This window comes from Chelonia mydas, chromosome 6 (assembly GCF_015237465.2).
Source record: "Chelonia mydas isolate rCheMyd1 chromosome 6, rCheMyd1.pri.v2, whole genome shotgun sequence".
NCBI lineage: Eukaryota > Metazoa > Chordata > Testudines > Cheloniidae > Chelonia > Chelonia mydas.
This window is the reverse complement of record NC_051246.2, coordinates 126,214,974-126,237,888: the sequence shown is the minus strand read 5'-3', so window position 1 is coordinate 126,237,888 and position 22,915 is coordinate 126,214,974. Positions and strand designations below refer to the sequence as shown.

General features: G+C 46.2%; 1 protein-coding gene across 11 annotated transcripts in view; it reads left to right on the top strand.

The window, feature by feature from the left end:
* Positions 1-1,513: 1,513 nt before the first annotated feature.
* Positions 1,514-22,915, top strand: part of FRMD6 (FERM domain containing 6) — a 75,220-nt gene continuing 53,818 nt past the window's right edge. For 3 of the 11 annotated variants that reach the window (XM_043549839.1, XM_037901319.2, XM_037901322.2), the window contains exons 1-3: positions 1,515-1,665; positions 2,104-2,162; positions 4,813-4,900. The gene's annotated coding sequence lies outside the window, so the exon portion shown is untranslated. Of the gene's footprint in view, positions 1,666-2,103; positions 2,235-4,812; positions 4,901-22,915 lie in introns of all 11 variants that reach the window. The other 8 variants (XM_037901317.2, XM_037901318.2, XM_037901324.2 and 5 more) reach the window with 5 other exon arrangements.

Sequence of the window (22,915 nt, the reverse complement as noted above, 5' to 3'; positions counted from 1 at the left end):
CCGATGAAGTGAGCTGTAGCTCATGAAATCTTATGCTCAAATAAATTTGTTAGTCTCTAAGGTGCCACAAGTACTCCTTTTCTTTGTGCTCATTTGTTTGACTAATCCAAAATCTTTCAGGGATATCTTTGCCTACACAATTAAATGTCCACTTTTTGTAATGATTCCCTTTTGAAATCCAATGCAACAAAGGCATTTCTCTTGCAGATAACAATATAACTTAAATTCAGTTAACTAACCTTGTCTGAGTACCCCTGAAAAGCAATGGGATTATGGGTATAATAAGGCTCTGATACAAGCAAATGCTTACATTCATCCCTGTTCAGCAAAGCACTTAAGTATGTGCTGAAATCCCACTGGTGCCGGTTTAAATGTTTTGCCCAATACTAACACTGAGTCATGCCCTAAGGCAGTGTTTCCCAAACTTGGGACGCTGCTTGTTCAGGAAAAGCCGGGCCAGTTTGTTTACCTGCCGCGTCCGCAGGTTCAGCCGATCGCGGCTCCCACTGGCCGTGGTTCGCCGCTCCAGGCCGATGGGGGCTGCGGGAAGCGGCAGCCAGTACGTCCCTCGGCCCGCGCCACTTCCCACAGACCCCATTGGCCGGGCACAGCGAACCACGGCCAGGGGGAGCCACGATCGGCCGAATCTGCGGACGCGGCAGGTAAACAAACCGGCCCGGCCCCGCCAGGGGCTTTCCCGGAACAAGCGGCATTCCAAGTGTGGGAAACACTGCCCTAAGGTACTACACAATATGAGCAAAGGTGGCACAATTGGGCTTATGACATGACTGTTTTAATGATGAGCTAGTGGGGTCTTTGATGTCTATTGGGGGGAAGCTCACCTACAGAGGTCCAGGAACATAGGGCCGGGGTGCTGCGAGCCATTGAACCAAACTGTAAACCCTGTATATAATGGAATCTTCTTCAAGCCAGGGGGGTGCAGCTGCACCCCTCGTTCCAGCCCCTGTGGGCATGTACGTGCAGAATATAATCGGGCAACACAAACCGTGGCTGGGCAGAAAAACTACTCCGTGGTTTGAGCCGTTCTCAGTGGAACTGGTCTGCCGTTTGGTTTACAACCCACTGCCTGTTTGCTCTTCAAAACTCTTCAGTTTGGTTTACAACCCAACGACTATCGGCTCGTCAAAACTTGGCTTTGTTGGGCTGGGCGACCCGCTCCAGAATAACAGGGCTTGAACCCCCGTCACAGCAGGACTCAGGCTCTGACCCCCCCCGTAGTGTCCTGGATCGCGGCTCCTGGGGGCTTGCTGACCCAGCCAGCCTGAGGCTCAATCCGGAGTCACTCCCGCGGCTCAGTGTAGACATGCCCTCAGAGGGTGCGGGGGGGGCGGCTCTCAGGGCTGTACCAAGGGCTGCCCCGCGGAGGGGTCCGAGCCACAGCGCCGGGGGGGGGGGGAGGAAGAGGAGGAGGGGGCGGCCCTGGGGCCGGCCTGCGCCGCGTCGGCGGGGGGCGCTGCGCCGCGCCGCGCTGCCGGAGCGCCCGGGCCCTGCCCCCCGCCCGCCTCTCTCCTCCCCCGCAGCCCGGGGCTTGGTACGTTCCCGGCTGGCGGCGCCGGCGGCCGCGTTCCGGAGCTGGCCGCGCTCTGGGGCCGGCGGGAGGAAGCGGGGAGCCGGAGCGCGGCAGCCCGGGGGACGCTCGCCCAGGTACCGCAGCGGCTCGGGCCCGGCGAGGCGAGGGGACCGGCCTGGGAAGGGAGGCGCGTCGGGGGGCTGGGGGGGCGGCCCGGAGGACCTCCGCTCCCTCGCCCCGCTGGGCCGGCGCCCCCTTCCCTTCCCTTCGGGGGGCGCTTGTCACGCCGCCTGGCTGGGGCGGGGGGGCTGCGGGGCGGGTCCCCGGGGGTCCCGTTGCGGGCGGGGGCGCTGCGGGGCTCGGGGTGTCCGAGGACTGCGGCGGGACACGGCTGTGGGAACGGGAGGCGAGCTTCGGGCACGGCGTGCCCGGGTAATGCCCGCCCTGGAGCGGCCAGGCAGGGCTCTGCCCAGCCCCTCTGCTGTCCAGGGGTCCCGCTTGTCCTAGCCTTGGGTTATAAAGATAAAGCCCCTTCGAGGCGTTGATTAGCTTTTTGTCTTGTGTTTACACAGTGAGGTCCTGGTCCATGCCCGGGGCTTCCAGGAGTTGCGCGAAAACTAATAATAAGAAGGTACTCACTTTTCTTGGCACTTTGCATGACATGTGCGGGGAGTGCGAGCCTGGAGGAAACTCTTCAGGGCAGGTGTGTAGACAGTGACTTAAACCTAGAGGGCGCTGCTAAAATGCAAATAATTAGGAGCCATCGTTTCCAAAAGTGGCTAGTGATTTGGGGTGCCTCTGTGTTTGGGTGAGACCTTAAAGGGACCTGCTTTGCAGAAGGTGGGTGTTTCAGAAAATCAGACCTTTATAGGGATCTTAAGTTGCGAACCCATTGACCCTAATAAGAATTGAAGGCACAAACTGGTGAAAATGTGTCAAAACAAGGAGATTTTTAAAGCCCACGTGAAGGCTGGCAGTTTTAGACGGATCACCTGTTAAGGTGGTGATCATAGAAACCTTGACATTTTTGCTAAAACCAATGTCTTGGTGAGGGATTTAATATGACACAAATGTAACAGCAGAAATAGCTTTCTTTGAAAATAAAAATCAACCCAGTTAGTAGATTCCATTATTTCTAGCAGGGTAACATTCAAAGCACTTTTTGTTTGTTTGTCCTATACAAGTTTGAGTTTAAATATTAGGGTTTTTATTCTTTTCAATGCAGTGATTTGAAAAGCTGAGATGATGTAATAAAATCTCCATGGATTGTCTTTCCTGTTCGTTTCCTTTGGGAAATATAGACATTTTCAGTGTTTTGGTTTCATATGCATCTATTTTAATGTTGCTGTTTATTGCATGAACTACTCTTTATTGCCACAGGGCGCAATTTTAGGGATTAGTAAGTGGTGTTGGAGAAACTGCAAGTTGCTTCATTTTCCAAGAATGTTAGTCATTTCCTTTTAGTGATTTCTGGGAGTTGAAATTTAACAGCATCGGTCCTTCTAGAGGAAGACTTTTCCATACTGAACTGTCATTTCGGCTCTCTGCATTTCCTAGCCTAACTCACAGGAGCAGTTCTTACTCCTGCACTAGTATGCCTATTGACATCAATATAGCCACTCATTAATATGAGTAGGATTTACTCAAAATCAGATTTAGCGTTCGCCTGCTCCCATTTTAATCAGTAGTTCTGCTAACCGTTTTGTGGGGGTAGGAATGGGATCCTAAAGCTAATTATGAGGGTTAATTTGATGATTTCATAACACATTATTAGGATTTTGTAGGAAAACACCTTATAAGTAAACTGATAAGACAGTTCTGTTAAAATGTGTGGCTGATAAAAGAAATAAAACAGATGAATTCTCTCTGGATTATGAAAGTCTGGTAGATAAAACTGCTTAACCTTTTAATGACGCACTTTGTTGGTGAGAAAGTGGAAATTTAGGTCCCAGTCCTGCAAATATACTTAACTTTCTTCATGAGAGTAGTCCAATAGGGAGCAAGTTACCATCTAAACTGGGACATATTACCCCAAGATTTCCTAGTGTGACTAGTGATTTTTGAGTGCCTCAGTTTGGGGGTAACGTTTGGGGCTAGTCACATGAGTAAAGTTATATGTGAACCTGAGTCTTGTGGAATCAGGGCCTTAAATATTTACTCTTGTACTGAGTACTGAAAATTAAGTAATACATTTTTAGAAAGTAAAATGAAATATTTTAAAATCTATATTTAAACTCTTTTTGGAGTAATATATCAGCAAGAAAGACGTCTACAGCAGAGCGCTATTATCTAGTTATTTTATCTGCATGCTATCTTGTCCAGGCAGCCAAATACCTAGAGTTTGAGTTAGTGTTTTAATTGACTTGCAAGAGTAGATAAAAATCTGACCAGTGGGTGACTACAGCAATCAGCACATCTGTCATTTCTCATGGAAGCACTACTGAAGCAGACAGGAAGGCCTGGTCTTTGCCTAAAAATTAGACTGACCTAGCTACATTGCTCAGGGTTGTGAAAAATTTTTTGCTGTGTGCGACATAGTTAGGTCGACGTAACCTCCACTGTTGATGCAGCTTGGTCGATGGAAGAATTCTTCTATAGACCTAGCTACCACTTCTTGAGGGGTGGATTTACTACAGTGACGGAGAAACCCCAGTAACTGTGCTGCTGTAGTGTAGACATGCCCAAAGTGTGTGTTAGCAACATTGTTGCAAGGGGGAAAAGTTGAGTGTGCAAGTTTAGAGTTGCTGTAGGGCAAAGGTTACGCATGGTGGGGGGCAGTATGCAGGGTCACATGCCCCCCCCCCCCCAGTTTTGCTGCTTGGCTTGTACTGAGCATGTCCACATGGCTTGAGCATGCTCAGTAACACAGCTGAAGCCAGGGCTGCCCTCGCTCTGCCTCCTCCCTTCCCCACCCCCAACTGTCGGCAGGTATGGGTCATCTCTGCTGTAAGACTTAGCAGCTCTTCTAAAAAAAAATATATTGTACACAAAAAAACTATGTTAAAAGAACACTATTAAGGTTGCTAAGTCAAGCATTCAGAAGTTAGGAAAAAACAGAATTCCGGTTGCCTGTGCAACCTTAATTTGCCTCCTTGTGCATGAGTATTATGATACAGTCTTTAATTACATGCCTCGCCCAGAGCTGCAGTTTCAGGGAAAGTATTGCTGAGCTGTAGGCTGGAGCGCGCTCAGTGTGAACAGAAACTTTGGTGTCTTTCAGCTGCTAAAATCTAAGTTTCTACTGAGCATGTGCAAACTGAGATTTTTTTTTTTCCCCCCAGAGGCTTATAACTTGGCCGAATTTGGGCAGTTCTTTATGGGGACAGCAAAAGGCACATCGCTTGCACAAAGGCCACCCCTCTGCCAAATGTAAGTTTTTGCTCCAAAGCCTGGGGGAGCTAGAGCTTTTCAGAAAAAAAGTCTGCAGAATTTTGTAACATGGGCAAAACAATGTATTTTTCCCTAGTCTCATTCTCAGAAATGACAGAACCATTTTGGCTTTAATTTACAATACCCCCCCCCCCCGCCCCCCCCCCCAAAATTGTCTGAGGCAAACACCCAGTATGAAAAATTTCAGTCCAAACGGTTAAAGTTTGGCAACTTTGTCAGCAACTGAAAACAGGATCTTATAATGAGAAGTGTCAGGCAACTTTAGTGAGAAGTGGTGTTACTTGCTCCACCTATTTAGTCAGTGTGAAGAACTTGGCTAGTGCAGCAAAAACATTTGAATATGTTTTTGTCTTGTTGGGACAGGAGTCAGCTTTTTTGTATAAGGCTGATGTATTTTACTTTCATAAGAATATTTTCACGCCAATCCAAACCCTTTTTCCTGATAAGAAAAATTACAAAATTGTGTGGATTGAACTGCCAGACCTTTTCTATTCCTACGCTGATTTAACACTGCTTTATAAAATCTCTGACCCTCCTAAATGGAGGATAAGTTTGTGGATTAGTTTGGCCTTTTTGGACAAAATGCTTGAAACTGAGGCTATTTCCTTTAACTCAGCTACTTTTGATGGTGAGTTCAGATTTGGACACGTACTTTGTTTCTAATCTCACTTCGTAAGGGAGTTCTTGGTCATATTAATTTTTAACTCTTAGTTTATTCAAACTAAGAATTCCACAACAAGTCTTGCATCTTGGCAGGGGGTTAGACTAGATGACCCTTGTGGTCCCTTCTAACCCTGTGGTTCAGAGATTCTATGAAATTTTCTTTTAAATCAAAATCTGTAAGCAATTATTCCTTTACATGAAAGTCAGTGCTCTGAACAGATTAATTCAGACCAGATGTAAAAATATATGTGAATTTCAAATTAAGATGATCTCAACTTCTTCCTCCCTGTTTTTTATATGCTGTGGACCCCAGATGGAATATACAAATTATGGCTGTTAAAATATCTGCCTGGTTGTTAATCTAGCTTTATGCGCTTTCTGGTTTATAATGTTTCTTTTAAACAATCAGCATTTCCCTCTTTCTTCTGAGGAAGTGAAGTTTATTAACATTGTCAATTGAAACAAAGCACATTGCTGCTCTGGTTTGGTAGAGGTTATTTCCATCTGAAATGTAAGCAGCCAGTAATGTAATTTGTAGTGTGTGCTCATTGTAAGGATGCTAAATTTATACAGGATTATTTAAGAAAAACAATACCGAGTCACTTGTAGAAAAACCCCTCAATACCATTCTGTTTTTGGCCATTTGGTTGCTCATTTATGGAATACCATTGAAGATCATTTCAGGGATTAAAAAGTTATTCCTTATGGTTTAATCTTTCTCCCATTTGAAGTTAGGGCGAAGCTGCCATGGACTTCAGTGAGAACAAGATTGGGCCTCAGTCTTGAAGGATCAGATTCTGTTCATTTCAGCATGAATGGAGTTTGTTTAGTAGAGTCTGTCAAAAACCTATTAAAGTCTTTCTGGGACCCCAAAGTGGGTTGTAACCCCATTTTAATGGGGGTCGCCAGGGCTGGCTTAGACTTGCAGCAGCTCGGGGCCAAAGCCCCCGGGATTCAGCGCGGGTGGTGGGGCTCAGGTTACAGGCCCCCTGGTTGGGGCTGAAGCCTTTGGCTTTGATTTGACCTCTTCCTGGGGCCATGAGGCTCAAGGTTTTGCTTTGCCCGCCCCCCCTCCCCCCCGACACACCCAGGGCTTCGGTCCCCCCTCCGGGGGTCGGGTAGGAATTTTTTGTTGTCAGAAGGAGGTCGCGGTGCAATGAAGTTTGAGAACCCCTGTTTCAGCAGATTTTGGATCAGGCCCATCATGTGCCTTCCAAGAAGCTTTTGGTTATCTTGCAGTGTTGATACCGATTGGACCATGTTGTAGGCAGATACTATCTTTCTCTGTTGCAAAGTACTAAACTGTTCTGGCTCTAGTTCTGTAATGTTGGATGGGGAAAAAGGAGATGTAGCTAATAAACAGCTGAAGAAACTGCAGCTGATATTCATCCTGGGGAAGCCTAAACAAGGGAAAGGGCAACGGTTGTCAATGGAGTTAAGAAGGAATATGAAGAGTAGTAGGAGCAATACACAGAAGGCTTTCAACAATGTAAACATTCTAGCAGGAAAGAGCATTGGAGGAAAAAATATAAACAAATTAAAAGTACTTTCATTGGACCAAAAAGGAAACATTGGTTCTTGGATTAAGGAGTTCAAGGCAGGATTCTTATCTATAATCCCAGTAAACAGAAGGTGAAGAAAAGAATGGTGCATTTTAAAAAGTGATGGGGAACTAGAATTCTTAGTTGGAAAGAGTTTACGAGAGACCTACTGGTATAGGGAAACATTTCCTTTGTGAAATTTCTGGAGGAGAGTAATAACCCCAGTAGAAGTTCCAGTCAACTCCATTAGTCTTTCTGTGGGTGCTCAAATACTGCAATGATGTAAATATTTAAGTAGGGGACCAGGAGCCTGGACACAAGTAGATGAATCAATCTGCTGCTCTGTTGCAAAACCAAGCGGACCAAATGGAACTAGAGGAAAATTTTCAAATAGAATTTCTAAGGAAATGTAAAATGTTATATTTTTTTTCTTGACTGACACCAGTGGCAACAGTTACGTTAGCAACCAGGGACAAAATGTTTTTAATTCCGGTCAGCACATTACCTTATGGTTTACTCTTGCCACCACTATGCTTGTCTGTATATCACCTATGTGGGTGTGCAGTGCTTAATGTGTGCCAAGGCTGGGCTCCGGCACCCCTAGGCTTGGCAGTTCGTGGCCCTGGCACCTCTGGGCTTGCTGCATACATTATGCTTGAGGCCCAGCACCTGTTTCATTACAAATTACGCACTGGGTGTGTGTGTAAAGGAGCAGTCACGCAGTGTACGTTACTGATGAGGAAAAGGATCTATATCCAGATCCTCCAACATATTTAGGTTTCTAACTTGTATTGATTTCAGTGGAAGTTAGGAGTTAAAATATCTTTGAGGTTCTGGGCTTGAGAGTATGTTGTGGAAAAATCCTTGAATCCGTCAGCTCACTGTTTGAGTCCAGTGGAAAATAAACAAGGTACAGGAATGTGTCACAGACAGAGAGAATCATTTCTTTGGATTTATATTCTGTTGTTGTGCTAGGCACAGAGGAGATATTGTCTAGAATTCTTCGTTGCGTTTTGGACACCTTTCCATTGGAAAGATATTGCCATGGAAGGAGTGCAGCATAAACAACTAAGATGGTTGCTGATTTTAAAGACAATTCTCAGTATAATGTGGGATCATAACTGGCTTCTGAATATTTCCACTTATCATTTGTGTTGCGTATTACAGTTGTGGATAAACAAATGGATTCTGCCTCCTCCTGCAGCCAAATCATAATGCCTGAACGTATGACATCCCAGACATTCCCGTGGCTGTGATTTCATAAAACACTGGTTATTACTTAACTGTAGAAAGAGAAGCCGTGGAGGGAGAAGTCTCTTCCTCAAATGCATGCTTTCGCATATTACTTGCAGAGTTCTTTTAAAGAACCCAATTCTGCGCCCTCACACTAAGTAGCTGTCACTCAAGTGGGTCATCACAGTATCTTCATTGGAACTGCTCCCATGAGTAAGGGATGTCCAATGGGGCTCATGGGAAATATCCTTTTGTATACATGTTCTCTCTTTCCTGTTAGACTTGTTGTGAAAAGCTCTGTGTAAGAGGCGACGTACATAGTTATGAGAGAGGCTAAAAGCTTGAATTTATTCGTCGTCCTTATTCTGGACCAGATTGGGACAAAGGGCATCACTGCAGTGATCTGAGTGGGCTTGCTTGTGGTGTTAAGGCCAGATTTTTAAAGGTATTTAAATGCCTCACTTCCATGGAAGTCAATGAGTTAGGTGCCTAAATACATTTAAAAATCTGCCCAACAGTACTGTTAATTATGAGCTAGAGTCTCCATGTCTGGCCTCAGATGTGTTAGTCCCCACTCTTCACACAGGAAGACCCAAGCTGGAATGAGGTGCCCAGTTCCCCTTGATGTCTGTTGGAACCGGGCATCTCGCTGCCTGAGGCACTTTCCTAAATCCCACCCACAGTCCCGTGCCCTGCGGAGCACCTGCTCTGAAAAAGGAAAAGAGAAAACTTGGAAGTGACCGATGAAATCTTGTGAAGGGCTTTAATAAAGCCGGTTGAGCCCAACTGGCTTCAAGACTGAGCTTGATAATTTATGGAGCAGATGGTATGATGGGACGGCCTACAATGGCATGTAGCTGATCTGTGACTGCTAGCAGCAAATATCTCCAGTGGCTGGTGATTGGACATTAGATGAGGAGGGTTTGAGTTACTACAGAGAGTTCTTTCCCAGGTGTCTGGCTGAGGGGTCTTGCCCACAGGCTCAGGGTCTAACTGATCGCCATATTTGGGGTTGGGAAGTAATTTTCCCCTGGGTCAGATTGGCAGAGACCCTGGGGGTTTTTCGCCTTCCCTTGCAGCCTAGGGCACTGGTCACTTGCAGGTTTAAACTAGTGTAAATGGTGGAGTCTCTGTAACTCAGAGTCTTTAAACCATGATTTGACGACTTCAATAGCTCAGCCAGAAGTTAGGGGTTTATAACAAGAGTGCGTGGGTGAGGTTCTGTGGCCTGAAAAGTGCAGGAGGTCAAACTAGATGATCATGATGGTCCCTTCTGACCTTAAAGTCTAGGCATCTATAAATAGGAAATCAAGAGGGAACAGGATATTTTGACTAGATAAGTTAGAGGGAGAGAATGCTGAAGGATTGTCCATGTGGCTAAAATAAACAAACGGGACAGACTTACTTAGCTGAGTGCCGCCTTCTTGTCCAGCAGTTCTTTGTCTGTTCCCCCTTAACAATGTCATCAGTACAGATTGGAACTTCTGGATACAAACACAGTGTAAATTGTGCCAGCTGGCCTGGTACATGATACCCCTGCCTATTAACTACAATACTAATTGATCCAGTTAGCTCTTCTGATTCTTCTCTAATACCCAGCAGCCTCTGTTTTAAACATAATTATGTCTCCCCTCCTAAGCTCCTGCCTTGTAGGATAATTGTTTCCATCCAGATACAACAAGCCATCCTTAAATTGCACTATAATTGTGCTCAACTTACCCATTCTATTGATTAATATTACATGGGTCATTTCAAAACAGGAAGAGTTACAGCCTTCAGAGTCTCCTCGCTAATTACAGTCCTGGGGTGAATGTACCACACTGCCTGTGGAAAAATATTCATTGACAATGTAGTGCCATTTTTGTGCTATGCCAGGGTGAGCTCAGCTTTGCTGGGATTTATTATACATCAGAGGGAAAGATATTGTATGTTGCAGCAGCGTTGGGTCAAAATAGTAAGATTTTGTTCCTGATATTTTACTATTGAAGAATATTAAAGACTGATAAACATAGCTCTGCCTTGGTGTCGCTATTTAATCATTTGTATGGGATGAGGAATGCTCCATGTCTTACTACTAACCGTTTCGCTAGTTACGGCTATAAAGCAAAACAACACATAGGAACTTCTGTAAGGATACGCTGGAGGGAAACAGGAGCCAAAAAAGAGTGGCGGACTTACTGTGGTGTAGGAAGACAATTGATCATAGGTCCTGAACTTGCTTCCCATTTGATCTTGGTGCTGGTTTGTTACTTCTGTATAAAGAGAGGGGGGTGGGATTCTGGCCCTAGGTCCTTATTCCCCACTCTGGAGGTATATTGGGGTTGTAAAGGCACTGCAACTTGCTGGGGAGTAATTCTCCTGGTACCAGAGCAGTGCAGGACTACATGGCCCTCGACCCTTGCAGAGCCTGGTGATGGGGCAGTGTCTGGGGCTGGCGAGGTGTTTCTACAGCACTGACTGTTACGAAGATTCTGGGTTGCTCCAGGCTGCGGGGCAGTCCATCAGCAGCGTGGGTAGCATCTGTGCCAGAAACCGCATCAGCCCCCAGCTGACCGAGAATATGGGGGATGCAGAAATGGCTGGTAGCCATCTTTGCCCCCGACCCTCCCCCAAGTCGTTCCTTGTGTGTCGTGCCCCCTGGGAAGCACAGCACGGACTCTGACCCTGTTCTATGCTTGGGGCATGATCCTGCGACGTGCTGAGCGCTCTAAGCTCCCGTTGAGTTGAGGGCAGTCAGCACCATGCACGATCGAGCCCACAGTGAAAATGTAACCACGTAGGCTGGCAGGATTGGGCCCTTCCTCACTCTGGCGTTGCCCTTGGTTCCTATGACAGTGCTACCGGAGCAAGAACTGCTTACGCGAGTAAGAGTTGGTGGAACAGGCCCAGAATTAGTCTGTGTTTTGCCTGGGGTTGGTCCCTCTTCTGGAGATGGTGGTTGGGTTGTCGCTGTCATCAAGGCAAATCCCCCAGTCTGTCTGCGCTAACTGCCTCCCCTCCCTTTAAAGCTGTTCAGACACATCCGTGCCGTTGTGTTCAGCTGCAGCTCTTTGTACGGTTTAAAAATTGTACTTGAAGGTTGAAGCACTTGGGAAAGATTTGGGGGAAAACAAATGGACAGAGCGCAGGTTTATCTCGGTGGTGTTCACCGTGGAAGATGGACACATTAATACCTCCGTATTAGTCTGCGGCTTCACCATGAGCCTTGAGTGTAGGGGCAGGATTTAGGGTATGTCCGCACTGCAATTAGACACCAGGGCCAGCTGACTCGGCTGACGGGGCTCAAGACATTCAGGTTTGGGCTGCAGCCAGAGCCCTGGGACCCTCTGCCTCGCAGGGTCCTGGAGCAGGGGCTCCAGCCTAAGCCCAAACATCTACACTGCGATTAAACAGCCCCTACGCCTGAGCCCACGTCAGCTGCTATGGGCCAGCCGCGTGTGTTTAATTGCAGTGTAGACGTACCCTTATAGGTTCTGCCCTAGAAACAGACCGGAGAGTGAATTGTGACTCAGTCACACCCTGGTCCCTGGTTCCCCTGCCCCCCAACTCCTCTGGAACAAGGTACCTGCCTCAGCCCTCTACCTGGCACGATTACGTCTCCTGTATGGACTCGTGTGTTGTGAGGCAGGGCAGAGACAAGGCCCTACCCACTCCTTGTTACTTGGTATGATTTAAAACAAAAAAAACACAAACAACATTTCAATTATGTGTGGCTAAAGCAGCAGGCCCCGTGTATTTCCATTGCTTTTTGCAGTGTTGCCTTTATTCAGCAGCGTATACATCTAGTGGAATGTCATGTTTTCAGATATTTTCTGGGTTGGTAGCAATCAGAAATGGTTTTGGTTCTCGTCTTTTTGTAGGAAATCACACTTTGCCTCAAAGATTCAGAAGCAAATACAAACCGGTTTCCTGATATTAGCATGACGTGGTGTTGGGTTGAAACAAAGAAGATTTAGCAATTCTGGGTCCCATTAAACAAGCTATTGTTTTTCTCCTTGGGGGTAACAACTTAGTGCAGACAAAATGCCTTACTGGTGCAGTTGTCAGTGGGCGTTTTATGTGCACAAAGCAACCAGAATTTGGACCTGAATAGTTGAGCCTTCAGAAATGCGTTTCCTCAGGAAACTGGCGGCAGATGAAGGTGTATCTTTACAAATGAACACGAAAGGCCAGCTCCTCAGCTGGTGTAGATTTTGCATAGTTACAGTGGAGCTATGCAGATATATACTTTGCGAATTGATACCAGATGAGGCTCTGGACCTTGAAAACTGCCAAGCGTTCTGCATCCAAACCAGCACAGATATGACTGATACTGTGTTGTGCAGCAGGAACTGTTCTCCATTTTCAAGATATCAGTTTGTTTTGTTTCTGTGTTTGAACAGAGCAAATGACACATGATTTCAGCCAAATCTCCTTTGCAAGTAGCATCGCTGACAGTCTGTCCCGTGCAGTGCAGCTCAGCCGGGGCTCTGTACATTCCGGTGAGAAGGGCTTTTAAGGGGTGGCAAGGGGTAATCCATCTGCAGAGGTGTCTGAAACCCTGGGTGCTGCAGGAGTGACAGCAGAGCAGCTCCACAGTGATCAGTAGAGTGTGAAACTTAGCAGGAGTTGTGAGGAGAAATAGACACCAAGGCGTTCAGATATGGTGGTTATGGGGGCCAGGTCACTGGATTTACACCAGAGCTGAGAGGAGAATTTGGGCTGATACTGGGGAATTTACTCAGTTTTCAGTAAAAAGAAAAGGGGTACTTGTGGCACCTTAGAGACTAACAAATTTATTTGAGCATAAGCTTTCGTGAGCTACAGCTCACTTCATCGGATGCATCCGATGAAGTGAGCTGTAGCTCACGAAAGCTTATGCTCAAATAAATTGGTTAGTCTCTAAGGTGCCACAAGTACCCCTTTTCTTTTTGCGAATACAGACTAACACGGCTGCTACTCTGAAACCTGCTCAGTTTTCAGTGTTTGTCTGGATGTTTGGGTTTTTTTAAATCTTTCGAAGCTCATTCCTGATTCTCGATTGCCTTGCATCTTAATCCTGATTCAGCTCCTGTTGGTGGCCATGCAGGGCCTTGATGTCAGTGGGAACTGGATCGGGGCCTTTGTGCCCTCGTTTTTATTTGTGCAAATCAGGCGGAAAGCTTGGCTGTGCGGTGGAGTAAATGAGTGCCCAAAGTGCAGGGCAAAGGAGAATCGGGCCCCATGTGACTTCTGCCTTCCCTCTCCAATAGCTCCCCACCCTGGCAATAACTAGTGTCCCCAAGCGCTGTTTGCTGAACATCTAAGCTGGGGTACACCTCCCTGGAGTAACAGGATTGGCTTTACTGGAGTTACACTCGGAATGACTTGTCCAGTGCTTTTATTTTGTGCTGCAGCGTACGGCCTTCATATATTTACATTGGGTAACTTCTATCATGAGAAGCAGGGCTTCCCTACAGGCTTTGCCCCAAAATGTAAGGGTTCAGCAGCCCAGGGTAGATCAGAAGCACCTGCAGAAACACTTATTTAAATCCTAGGAATGCCACCCCTTTGATCCTAAATCAACAGTCCTAATTTAGCTTGGGCAGAAACCGACTTTGGCACAAGAATTCTGGCCTATAACGAGATTGATCAGTTAAGGTGAGCTATTATCAGCAGGAGAAAAAAACCCTTTTGTAGGATGGCCCATTTCCAACAGTTGATAAGAAGGTGTGAGTAACGGTTGGGGGAAAAAATAAGCATGGGGAAATAGGTTTACTTTGTGTAATGACCCATCCACTCCCAGTCTTTATTCAAGCCTAATTTAATGGTGTCCAGTTTGCAAATTCATTCCAATTCAGCAGGCTCTCGTTAGAGTCTGTTTTTGAAGTTTTTGTTGTTGTTGAATTGCCACTTTTAGGTCTGTAATCGAGTGACCAGAGAGATTGAAGTGTTCTCCGACTGGTTTATGAATGTTATAATTCTTGACGTCTCATTTGTGTCCATTTATTCTTTTACGTAGAGACTGTCCAGTTTGACCAATGTACATGGCAGAGGGGCATTGCTGGCACATGATGGCATATATCACATTGGTGGATGTGCAGGTGAACGAGCCTCTGATAGTGTGGCTGATGTGATTAGGCCCTATGATGGTGTCCCCTGAATAGATATGTGGGCACAGTTGGCAACGGGCTTTGTTGCAAGGATAGGTTCCTGGGTTAGTGGTTCTGTTGTGTGGTGTGTGGTTGCTGGTGAGTATTTGCTTCAGGTTGGGGGGCTGTCTGTAAGCAAGGACTGGCCTGTCTCCCAAGGTCTGCCACGCTATCAGACTTACATTTTTGAGCATTTAACTTTCTTAAGATCTGTCCTTTTGAAGGGTCAAACAGTAGTCTGCCTTCATCCTTCCCAGAGCAGTCCACAGTTTGGTTTGACTTTTCCTTTTCAGCTCACTGTGTAAGCGCACCCACTACCTTTCCATCCTCACTGTGCTGAGGTACATGCTCTGGCAGCGTTCCCCTTGGCTTCAGAATGAGACATAAGCATGACAGTGCTGAAGGATGTCCTGGGATCAGATCCTGTGGCTGGGTTTCAGAAAGGGTCTGGAGAACTGTGACCGTTGCTAATGTCTGTGGATAAGGGTACCCTAGTCATATGGTCAGTTGCAGAGCGATTGGGCCAGGTTCTGAAATCGGCCTCAGTGCTGTAGATCTGGAGTAACTCTCTTGTCTTTATTAAAGCCACGAAAGTTTATACCAGTGTTAGATGCTCAGGATCTGATAGTCATCTGCTATGCTCAGGAACAAATTGTTCCCCCATATACAGCGGCACATAATTGGCTATCGTGTGTTCATTTTTCCTTCCTCCAGAGCATCAGTTATCGCCACTGCCAGAGGTGGGGTATGGAAACTGATGGTCCAATCATCTAATTCAATATGGCAAATCCTCTATTTCTCTCTTTCTGCTTTGGTTTTCCAACATCCAATCTCTGGCTTTTTGTGGCAGATGAAGTAATCTGATATTTATAATGAAGAGCTCTTGTTCCAATGAAGGTCTTTTTCATCTGCTTGCATACAGTACATGGAAACTTTTTAATGCATGCAGAATTGGAGACAATTTTAATTATGTGGCAACCGCAAACATGAATTGAATTAATCCAGCTTTTGGTTAGCAGAAGTTGTATTAAGTGAGGGGTTTAAAACTTGTAACAGTAGCTTGCTGCAAACCTACACTGACATGATGTATCATGAAGAAGACATTTTTAAAATTTAAAAATAAAAAATTCCTCCAGAGTGAAGTGAAGCATGGTAAATTCATCTTTCCACTCTCCCTCAGTTGGACATTTCATCCTTGCTTTGCTTTACTTTCCTTGTACAAATCTTTATTGTATAACCCCTCAATTCATCCATTCCTTTTTATCCTATTAGTAGCTCTTAAGAATTAAGGGCTCAGCCAGGAGTCGGTGACTAGTGAGTTCGTTTAATGCTTTAAGGTGGCTGTGTGAAAAACATTTGGCAACATTTGTGTTGTAAAAATATGCAAGGACTTATTCAGAACTCTATTTCTCGTATCCATCAATGATGATCCCTTTGCTATTTAAATACAGTAGGTGGAAAATCTGTTGTAACACTCTGAAGAGGAATAAATGTGTCACACAATGAGAACAATACACTGCGGGGAATCGGAGCAGTGCAGACTAGCTCCAGGGTTTATCTGCGGATCGCTCTGAACTGATGTTCTCTGTTCTCCCTTCATCGTGCGTTTTATTAGTGACCATAGAAGGTGGTCACAAATAGCATTCTCATGACAATGCCAACTCGGTGTGTTCTGGCAGGGGGTGTGATTGGGGTGAAGGAAGAAATCTGTGCTCTAATGAGGAAAAATGATGCTACAGTGTGAGAAATAACCAGCCTTCTACGGCCACAGGAAACACGTGAGCAGAGCAGAGGCCCTGGTTGGGTGCTCCAAGGTGAACCTCATGGAGTTTCCATCAAGGGGTCTGCTCAGGAAGTTGGGGACCACAGAGGAGCTGGGGGCATGGACCTCCAACCTGCAGTGGCTAAGGATCTGCAGAAAGCTCTGCTCTCAACCCACAGATCCCAGAGCTTTTGCAGGGGGGGCACTGTTCCCCTGTGGTGAGCTGTGATCTACCTCCACTTCAGTAGCACTGCTCAAGCGACCGTCACCTTGCCCCCTGTGCAGATGCGGAGCACAGCCCATTGAGGGGACCGAGTGGCAGATAACACTGCTTGGAACACCAACAGTTCCCGCGTGGTGTCTGGAGCGGGAGGCCTGACCCTCTGGAGTGGGAGCTGAAGGATTTCCATGAGCTCGGAGATGAGGGAAAACATGGCCTGGAGCTAAACTGCCCCCACACTGCCCCCCCATTCATCCACCGCTGTGTGGGAGCATTAGAATCATAGAATCATATGATTAGCTCCTTACAGACGGATTTTTTTTCCAGAGAGCTCAGCACCCCCCCACCCCACCCCGATCCAATTAAAGTCAGCAGAAGCTGAGCGTGTTCGGCTTGTCTAGAAATCAGGCCCTGCGTTTTTAATGCCTCCTCTGATCAAATAATGGATGGAATTCGTCCAGGGCAGTTGAGTGGGTCAGGACCCTTCTTAGAGGTAACAGATGCAGATATTTTAGGGACGGGATAACCAAAGTTAAATGTGCAGATTCCATTCTTAACTACCAGATAATAGGAATTTCACAGTCGAATCGCTCACTAGTAAACAGCACGGCATATGTGCCAAAGGGAGCTCTGTGGAAGGCCCATGCATGAAGGAATCAAAGATTACATTGTAGAAATAAGAAGCAGATGCTTGAAAAGAATTTTCCAGAGTCCAGCATTCCCCCCCACCCCACCCCCCGCTGGATACAGGCTGCTAGAAATGCATCATGTTTGAAAGGAATTTTTGTGCCTGGTTGCTACATCTGACATGGCTTCATATCACAGGTGGTTGTCAAAAAAAGCAAGTGGATCTTGGAATTTAAAATTCATGAATTCTATAAGTGTGCACAGCCTGGTTGTATGGTGCCTTTCAAAGACACTTAGCCTAAAAGTTGAGCTTTACTGGACCAAACCCAAGTGCCTGCATCTCTTTCAACATGGAAACCAATTTTTCAGGTATCTGAGATTAGTCATTTTGTTGATTATTTGTATTACCGTAGTACCTCTGAGCCCCAGTCAAGGACCGAGGCCCCACCGCGCTAGGCGCGTACAAGCACAGAACAAAAAGACAGTCCCTGCCCCCAGGAGCTGATAATGCAAGTGTAAGAAAAGGTGGATGCAGACAGACTGGCAGAATATAAGGAGGCAGTGAGACAATTTGGGTCAAGAGGCTCGGCACTGGTCTCGGACGAATCACGTTTTTTGTAAGCACCACAGCAAAGGAGAGTTCCAAGGAGGGATTTGAAGGAGGACAGTTAGTTTGGGGGGTGTTTATGGGGAGCTCCTGCCAGACATGTGGGGCAGCATGGGAGAAAATACGAAGGAGATTGTTTGACGATGTAGCAAGTAGGCATTGGAGGTTGGTGACCTGGGTGGAAGGTACACGGGAGTCGACACCGCAATAGTGAATGAGAGATGACAGGTCGGCTGGCCGTTTGCTCCCGAAAGTTTCAAATTCACTGGGAGTTCTTGGTGTGTGGGGAACTATTGTTATTGTTTGAAAAGGAGCCCTGCCTATGGGTCCCACTCACAGATCAGGGCCCCTTTGCACTGGGCCCTGTACAAGCAAACAGCAGGAGAGTTCCTGTCCAAAGGAACTCACAGACTAGCTTTATGACAAGGCGCCAAGTGGATGTTGCAGACAAATGGAGTGAGGGAAGAAAAATGGGTACAGGATTGGTCCCTAAAATTTAACTTCTGATAAGCAAGAGATGACTTTATGGCCAGTGTCCTTTATGGCCAGCTTACTAAGGATACTGGCCATGAATAGGTCTTCGCTATTGGACCATTTAATTGATCCTTCCGGACTAATGAGCATTTTTAGTTCAGAGGAATTGTGGTTGTGCACCCAAGCTACGCTATAGAGATCTTTCAGAAGTCAGGCCTCCCTCTCAAGTAAAAATCAAGTGATCTGGTTATTCTGACATGCTCATCTCCTACCCTTCAGAGCACCTTCTGGCATTTTTGACAGTAGCATTTGCTGGACCAGGAACTGCTGGGTGGATGTGAGTTGACAGGTAACAGCCACGGGTTGCATCTCTGAATGTTGAATGGTCTTCCTGCCCTGGGAACGGTGTGAACTTTCCTTTATAAAAGGATACTCTTCATGCTTTCATTTTGTTTTTCTAAGGGTCTACGTCTACACGACAGCGGCCCAGCCGTGACCGTGTCGCTGTGCTCCTATAGCGTAGATGCTTTCTACGTCAACAGAAGGGGTTTTCCTGTCTTGGGCGTTAAGCCATCTCCCCAAAAGGTGGGAGCTAGGTCAAAGGAAGAATTCTTCTGTCGATCCAGCAATGTCTAGTCTAGGGCTTAGGTGGAACTAACCACGGTACTCAGGGTGTGACGTTTTTCACAGCCCTGAGCCATGTAGCTAGATTGATCTAACTTCTAAATGTAGGCCAGGCCTTATTCTGCGAATGTTGTTATGAAATCCAAGGGAAATGGGGGAGCTGGCCCCAGAGCATTGCTACTGGCTGCTGATTTTTGGCAAGGAGGAAGGCTTGGGTTCAGGAATGGACTGCAACTTCCATTTACAGAGATGGCAAAGACTAGTCATTAAACGTAGGAGATGTGCTTTTGCCTTCTTGGGTCGGATGGGTGGCTGCCCATTCAGCCACTGCCCAGCACCGTTTGCTGTTTGACACGTTGACTTACCGCTGGCGCAATTTGCGGTGATCATAGCAAGCGGGAGGAAAAAGGAAGGACTCTGGAGGAGAGCAGGGGTCTGTACTGAGCAAACCGGCCCCTGGACAGCCCCAGGAAAGAACAGGGTCTGCTGGGTGATTAGAAGTGTATAGGAAGGGAAGGAAAATACGACACCATCAGCAAAACACCTTGCTTTGCATCTGACATTCCTTCTCTCACTGAAAGTTTGTACCCCGACACCATCAAGTGCGATGAAGTAAGAACCAGACCTGTTTAGAACGAGTTCCACTCACCCCACCATCACACTTTGCTTTCTCCACCTGCTGCCCCTTCTCTGGATTTCTCAGGGCTCCGGGAAAGGAGAGCCTCTACTCTTCACCCAAAAACTGTCATTGTTTGTATCTGTGTTTCCATCCAGCATTTATTCCTAGTTTATTATCTCGATTGCATTTTGTTATAGCTGTGTAGCAAATACAATGCTCCCTTGTTCTGATACAACTAGGATCCTTCGCCATGGCTTGGCAGCCTCTCTCCTGCACGCATTCTCTCTGGCGCCATTTCTTATTCCTCTTTATTATTGGTATTGCAGTAGCACCTAGAGAGCCCCCAGGTCTCTGTGTTAGCAGCGTGTGACCAGTGCCAGCGGGCATTGCATACAGACAGGGCAGCTGGGCTTTTCTGGGGCTCTCCTCAAATAACGCTTCCTATTTTGCTGCTGTTACTCATCGGTTAAGAACAGGGCTGATGTGGGATTAAAGCAGCCAACTCCCGTCCTGGAACTCGGGACGCCAGTGGAGACCCAACTTGTGCTATGTATGGAGATGCTTAATATTGCAAAGCAACTAATCCTTCTGCATGCTTACAGTAAGCAGTAATGATGGCTAATGTTACTGGGTCCGTCTAGCTTCACAGACCAGATCCAGTGTTCTTAAAGTTACTCCGTTACTGATAAAGTTACCAATGGTGTTTGGATGATCTTTTCTGTAGGTACAGGGCTAAATCCTGCTTGCCTTACTCATAGTGGGTCAGTTTATGAAGCTGTTACTCATAACTATTTATTGTTGTTTTATCATATGTGCAGGAGTCTGTCTTGGTCCGGGACCCCACTGTGCTAGGTGTTGCACAAACACAGAACAGAAGGACCATCCCTGTCCCATAAGCTCACAGTCTAAGACTAGAGACAACGGATGGATGCAAACAGATGGGGAGTGTCTCCTTGTTTCCGGGTAGTGTTGGTCAGCATGACAGGTAGTGGGCTCAGCATAGCAGCAGGCTCACCCACGTGGGTAGTTCCTTACTCTAAGCAGCCTCATTGCTCTCCCGACAGAAGGTCCTTTTCCTGAAACAATCTTGACATGAAGAAGGGTTCCCCAATTCGGCTCAGCAGGGCTACTTATCTGAATATGATTTGTGGGCCTTAGGCTGTAATGTGGTCTCTCCCTCTGGGGTTTAGAGCTATGCAATGCAAAAAAACAAATCTCCTTTTTCAATTGGTTAGTAGCATCGGCCCTAGTGAGAAGAAGAATCAACTCCAATAACTGTAGGGCAAAAAATAGTACCAGAAATTGTAGCTGACTAAGAGTCACGGTACCACAAACCCGATGACACCCAAATCAGACCAATCTTGCTGTCCGCACTTCTGTGGCCTGCAGAGAAAGCTAGCTCCATCCAGTACAGTAATATCTCACAGATGGTAGTGGGGTGGAGGCGCCCATGTTTGCTAGGATACTGTATGTGAAAAGACGGTGGGCCAGGAGTTTCAAAGGGAACTAATGATTTTGGATTTCTCAGTTCTGGGGGCCCGACTTGAGTCCCATGTACAGGCCAGATTTCAAAGCAAGCACTGAGCTCCTGGCGGGTAATCAGGTTTTCTTCGGGTGTCTCAGTTTGGGCCTCTAGAAATTGAGGCACCCAGAATTGCTAGTCCCTTTTGAAAATATTAACTGGTGGTCTTGAGCATGGTGAGTGGTGTTCACACAGACCTCAGTAGTCCAGGCTCAGCTACTCCTGATAAATCGCTTCTGATCAATTCACACTGTACATAGCATGCATGAGATACCTTATTTGCTTTAAATAATGTTGTGTGATGCTCCTGAATCATTCGCTGTGAAGTGTACAGGAGAGAGGGCATGGCGGGAAGGGAACTGACCTAAACTCAACTCCTTGCATAAAGACTTTTCACACTGCAGCTGAGCACTGTGGGGAGTCCCGGCTGCCAAATGGAGACCAAAAGGGACTGGAATCGTGACTTGTTTTTAGGCAACAGAGAAGCTGGGTGGTGGTCGACAGCTTGTTGCTCTGCCACAGACTGGGCTGTGTTAGTGTTGCCCGCCCTTTCCCCAAGTTAAAAAAAGAAAAGGAGTACTTGTGGCACCTTGGAGACTAACAGATTTATTTGAGCATAAGCTTTCGTGAGCTACAGCTCACTTCGTTGAATGCATGCAAGTTAGTTTCTTCGCTCAGTATCCTAAGGCCATTGGCTTGTTTTGCAGGGAGTGCCTTAAACGGCTGTCTCTGAACCACATGGTGGGAGATGTTTGCTTCTGCATCAGGCTGCACTGACTGTCTGAACAAAGCAATGCGTGCAGGCTCTGCGGCTCTCGCTGTTTTCAGCTTGTGTATCTTGTCTCGTCTTTTAATTTCTAATTTAAATGATGAGACCAGTCTCAAGTCTAAGCAGGAAATGTGATATTAACTTGATGCTCTGTGGAATTGGAGCTGTATTCTCGCCTGACTCCGAGAACAGTTTTGAGTTTAACCTTTTAAGTGCCAGCAGCTAAATTCACCACACTCATTGGGTGCTCCCCTCAGTATCAGCAAGTGCTTATCAGCAAGGAATCCTAGTTTCTGTTCCCACAGGCTGAGGAGATTGCGACAGGTGTGTCTGACTCCTCTTTGTGTGGTTCCCTGACCTAAGGTTTAGATTTAGATTTTATTCCTGTCTGTGTCCATTGGTATTCCTTTACTTTTAGGGGTTGGTTTTATTTCCTGCTGCTTTAAAGAGACCTTTTTTGTATCTGAACAAACTGGAAACAAGGAACCAGTTACAGAAAAAGCAATTTTCTAAGTCTGCCCTCTTCAGTATTCCCTTTGCTGTTGTCTCTGAAGCCTGTATTTTAATAAGGACCCAAATCCCTCACTGTTCCGCTTGTCTTTGCTTGATTCTTTAGCAAAGTGACTATCAGCCCAGCCTCTTACTTATTTAAGTTAATGTGATGCCACAATTTAGCACTTGTGAATTTTATTGTAGGATCACCTAGGAAGAGCAGGTGATCTGAAGAACTGAAATATTATTATCTGAGCTAAAAGCCAACCAGGTTAAAGTCTCACTATGCAAACATATTGAGTAAAATTTCCAGCCGTGCCCAAGGGACTTAGTATCCTAAGACACATCATAAAATGTTACCCAAGTCTCATTTTCGACAGTGATTTAGACATTTAGAAACCCAACTCCCACTGACTTTCAATGAGAGAGTGACTTAGGTACTAAGGATTCTAAGTCACTTTTGAAACGGGACCCCTAATGAACTTAGATACTTTGAAAAATGTTACCCCTAGTAAATGAAAGTTCCCTTCTCCAAAGAGCTTTTGATTGAAAGTCTTCACTAAATTGCTAACATTGCAAGAAGTATTATGAAAAACAAATTGAAAGCTGAAAGTTTGTATTTTAAATCTAATATGTACAAAGATCTTTCCTCTAACAGGAAGCCTTTGTTTTAAGGGACACGATCAGAAAGTTGTATAATAGCTCTTCAGAATGCCCTCTGGACCAGATTC